Below are 5,000 nucleotides of genomic sequence, written 5' to 3'. Positions count from 1 at the left end.
AGATACATGTGGGACAGAATAAGGTTCCTAAAGGAGCTCTGGTAGCATAGTGGCTTACGAATCGGGCTGCGAACCTTACGGTCAGCAGTTTGAAACTACCAGCAGCTCCACAGGAGAAAGATGAGGCTTTCTGCTCCGGTAAAGATTTACAGCCTCGGCAACCCTGTACACGGTCGCTATGGGTCGGAACCGACTCGATGGCACTTAACAACAATAGCAATGTAAATTATGTTTGTTTGGTTTCAAGTACCCAATATAAAGTTGTTGGTGTTAAGTGCCGTAGAGTTGGTTCCGATCCATAGTGACTCTGTATAAGGTTTCCAAGGAGCAGCTGGTGAGCTTGAACCTATGACCTTGCAGTTTAAATGACTTTGCAGACAGGTGTATTAACCCACAGCACCACACCAGGACTCCCAATAGGTAAATGACCCAATACAAGGCATTTTATATGAGCTGAGTAGTTGGCTAAGAATAGCACAGGCTAGAAAATGGAATAGTAAAAAGTCTATGCCTTTCCTGAAGATGCTCTTTAGAGGCAAATAAATTTGGTAATGAATGGAACAGACTGAAAGCCTAATGAGTGACTGATGGTAGTTCATTCTTGAACAAGGGTATGCTGAAGACTAACTGATCACTACAAGGACTGTAACAGGCTTGGCGGGTTGATGGGAGAATTAATCAAGAGAAGATGAAGTCTAAATGAGAAGTGCATGATTGTTGAGGGAATGATTCTACGAATACCCTTTAGCAATAGTCAAAGATTTACCTCTATGTTAAAGGGAATGGTGGTGTTTATATGCTGTGCAGTTGGTTCTGACTCACAGTGGCCCTGCGTAGGGCGTCTGAGGCTGCAATTCTTAATGGGAGCAGAAAGTCTCATCTTTCTCCCAAAGAACAGCTGGTAGATTCAAACTGTCAACCTTGTGGTTGGTAGCCCAACTTTTAACCCACTGAGCTACCAGAGCTCATTATTTTAAAGGTGATATATGGGTGTTAAAAATAATGAGACGTAAGTGGCACAGAAACTGTATGCTTCAGTTTCTTTAACTAGAAAAGCACTTTAGCTTCTTAATTGGCCTTTATCCAGCTGAGATACCTTTTCTTAGGCTTAGCATTTGAGATACACTGAAGTCCTCAATATCACTTTCTCCTTGACCTTTATTATCATCTTACTCTCATTTAACCTTAGCTTGTTGCAGGCGTTTTCTCTTTAACCTTAACACACCCAACTCTTCTACATGATGGCTTTGGAGTAATTTCTGCAGTTGTAGGAGCCATCTAAAGAGTTCCCATCATGCTAGCAAATAGTCTACCCAACTTCAGTGGTGAAAAGGGACTGATGCTAAAAATTCCATTTTTTAAATAAGAAAATTGAATTCTAGAGATCTTAGGTGAATTTACAGAGAAATATATGACTCCGTAGTAGATTTAAACCAAATAAAACACGCTCACCTTCTGCTGTTGAGCTGATTCCGATTTATAGTGACCCTGTGGGACAGGAGAACTGTCTCATAGAAAGTCTCATCTGTTGCCCATGGATCAGCTTGTGAGCTCGAACCACCATTCTTGTGGTTCACAGTACAGTTCTTATTCTCTAGACCCACTATTCTCCCATATTTTTATCTAGAGTCAAATAATGAAGTAATGGAAATTTTAAGATTGTGAAACGCTGACTTCTAAAAACTACCAGTGTTTTTCAGGAATTTAACCTCTAGAATAGTAAGGTGTTAACAACTTAACAGGTGTTAACGTAAGATTTTTAGAAAAAGAGATACAGATGAGAGTACCAAGTTGGATTCATTGAATTCACTACTAAAAGACCTAACTGTAAAAATCTGTAGTCAAAAGTTCAATAGCCCACTTAAATATTGAAAACCTGACATACTAACAGAAGAGAAAAATGGAACCTTAATCACTGTAGAGAATAACATCAGAGTAAGTTTGGTAACTCCAAATGAAACACATGTCAAATTTCCATGTCTGTTAGTGAATTATAATATTAAAGACACATTCTTTATTTCACATAGAAATTTGCTGAGACATTTCACTTAGAGGGAAAAAAAAAAAGTGAATAATCTCATCCCAGCTGGTATGATAATGTAGGATAAGCACCTGACTGCTACCCACAAGGTCAGCAGTTCAAATCTACCAGCTACTCCTTGAAAAGCCTATACGCAGTCATTGAGTTGGAACTGACTTGACAGCACTGAACAACAGCCATCATTTTATTTTCTTAAAACTGCTGTCGAGTCACAAAGTAAGGTTATGGAAGAAAATGCCCACCTTAAAGTATCCTTATGTGGCAGATCCTTTTTTCCAAATTTTATCTTATCTAGAACTCCCAGAGGGAAAATTTACTTTCAAGGCAAATTTATGTAATTATATACTTGGTGCCAAAGACAATTGTGTTACCGTTTTTAAGGGTTTACTCTTATTTAGACTTATGCCAAGTAAGCTAGTATGTTGTTGTTGTTAAGTGCCATCAAGTCGGTTCCGACCCATAGCGATCCTGTACAGGGTTTCCGAGGCTGTAAATCTTTACGGGAGCAGAAAGCCTTCTCTTTCTCCCACGGAGAGGCTGGTAGTTTAGAACTGCTGACCTTATGGTTCGTAACCTGTATGCTACCAGAGCTCCTTAGTATATACTGCATTGAAATGTGAGAGGAGGCGGGGAGGGAACAAGTGACCCGTTCTGAAGTTCCATTTAAGGAAATTGGGTAAGGCAGTACTTTCAAACACTTATGAAATAACAAATAAACACTTTCAAAGTATAAACTAAATTTTTCTATTCATCTTAAGCAAAATGCCAAAAAAAAAAAAAAAAAAGGGAAGGCCATGAAGAATAAAACATAATTTTGAGGTCTTCTAAGGGTTTCCATGTATAGGTGAATTCATGTTCTGCCACTTTTCCCTTTTGATTTATCATCTAAACACTAAAAGTGTGGACATTTTTGAAATAGAAAATTCACTTTATTTAAAAATGAGCAATAATGTGCAGTGATGTTCAACACTTTTCAGGAAGCAGGAATACATAATATATACAGAAATATTTTACTAATGAAGTCATTTTCTCCTCTTGATTTCACCTACCTGGTATGCCTATGTTTCCTACACTGCAAAAGAGATATATCTTTGTTTGATGGTAAATGATACAGTATCAAGATGATTACAGAAAGATAGAGACCCACAGCTTTGCTCTATGAACTGGTTACAGTATTCAGCATTACCCACCATAGGTACATTAGCCTAAAAAGGATGTGAACTGGAAGTATGGGCTCTCAAGTGGGACCCCACTGACATGTCTACTGTGCTAATGTTTAAAATCTATTAATAAAGGACAAGTTTAAGGGAAATTAAAGATGCCAGTAAATTGCAATGTTCACTGACCTTTTTACCTTTACTACATTCTCCAGTCTGATTTGGTAAGGCAATGGTTACAACAGCTCTGAGCTACTCAGTACCTGTGACATTTAAAAGATACTGCTAGCTGAGGATGGTCTGCTTTCAACATCTTCCCAGCAATTCTGATGGTTATAAACCATATTTTGTGGTAGGATATAAAGTATATTTATGGTGTGAAGATTTAGAAAGCAGTCTAGTTTAAATATTTCATAAACATTTGCTCTGTCTTCCCTTCTCACATCCTCTCACATAGGCCCCGGGGTACCAGTATGAGTATGACAAGCTAGAAGGTAAGTGGAACAAAGGATCCATTGTGCAAGGTAAGGCCTGACCACTATTTAGTGTGGTGACAAAACAGTCATCTTTAATCAAAGCAGACTTATATTAAAATCACAGAGAGTTCTATTGTTCCTAGCCCATGTAATGTATCAGAAACCCTCTATTTTATATAACTGATCATAGGAGGTTTCTCACATAAGACAGTTTTCAATGTGGCAATTAATAATCAATGAAATATAAAGTGGAACTTTAAAGTAATAAAACTAACACCATAAGTTAAAAAAAAAATCAACTACTGCTTATTATTGTATTACTCTCAATATACTTGTACTTGACCGAAACAAAACATGTTAATATTTAGGGGATCATACATATCCAGAGAACTATGTCCAAAATACCTTGGAGGTGTGTGAGGTGTTAGGGTAGAGGAAAGCATTGCAGAATTTTTCTGGTACGTAAAGACCCATTCTGCATCCTTCTAAGGCATCCAGGAACTAACAGTGACTTGAACAGTGACTTGAAGCCACTTGGTATCATTTATTGTGTTCATGTTTCCCAAGGTAAAAGTTAAGAAAAGAAGAATACCTTCTTAAGATCATGAGGGCAATTTTGTCTTCTGTAAGAGCAGGATGGCATTAAAATGTTTGAAATTTACATAGAAGTCCAGAATGTGAAAAAGAAAGCTTTATGTATGTGCTTAGATATTCCCTAGATTTATGTCATATAACAAATTATATAGAATTCTCTTTAGAATGTCAAATTTTCTTTCTATAAAGAATAAAATTACTGTTATTTTAGAAAATAAAACTTAAAGAAGAAATTACAAGAAACATGCTTTTTATCTATTTTGAGTGATATATATATAACTTTGACTATGTTTGACTTTGTGATTGTCTAGAAAAATATATTCAGTTTTTTCAACAAATATACAATTTAGATACCTATGCTGATTCACAGAGTCCTGGTGTGGTGCTGGAGGATAAGCAAAGGACTGCTAACCACAATGTTGGTGGTTCAAATCTACCAACTGCTTCTTGGAAATCCTATACAGGGTGGCTATGAGTTGGAACTTACTTGACTGATGGCACTTAACAACAACAACATACTGACTCACTAAATCTAACCTGCACAAATGACATTTATTTTGATGAGTATTGAGTACAATTCAGTATCTGGGATAGCTTCAAACAGCCTTGCAGCATTGCTAATGCTTTATCATATACCCTGGTTTGAGGAAGGGGAAGGTAGAGAGAGGGTAAAGGTATAATATTAATTTATTTCTAAAGCTATGAATGTATGCATAACCAATAATAACAGAT

The 5,000-nt window shown here is 36.9% G+C and overlaps 1 protein-coding gene across 1 annotated transcript in view; it reads right to left on the bottom strand.

Annotated features, from left to right (window-relative positions):
• ZFHX4 (zinc finger homeobox 4) overlaps positions 1-5,000 on the bottom strand; it is a 275,489-nt gene that overhangs the window by 4,248 nt on the left and 266,241 nt on the right. The gene's annotated exons all lie outside the window — the stretch shown is intronic.

The sequence above is a fragment of the Chrysochloris asiatica genome, unplaced genomic scaffold (assembly GCF_000296735.1).
Source record: "Chrysochloris asiatica unplaced genomic scaffold, ChrAsi1.0 scaffold00001, whole genome shotgun sequence".
Taxonomy (NCBI): Eukaryota; Metazoa; Chordata; class Mammalia; order Afrosoricida; family Chrysochloridae; genus Chrysochloris; species Chrysochloris asiatica.
The sequence above is the reverse complement of the archived record's forward strand: the minus strand, read 5'-3'. Positions and strand labels throughout refer to the sequence as shown.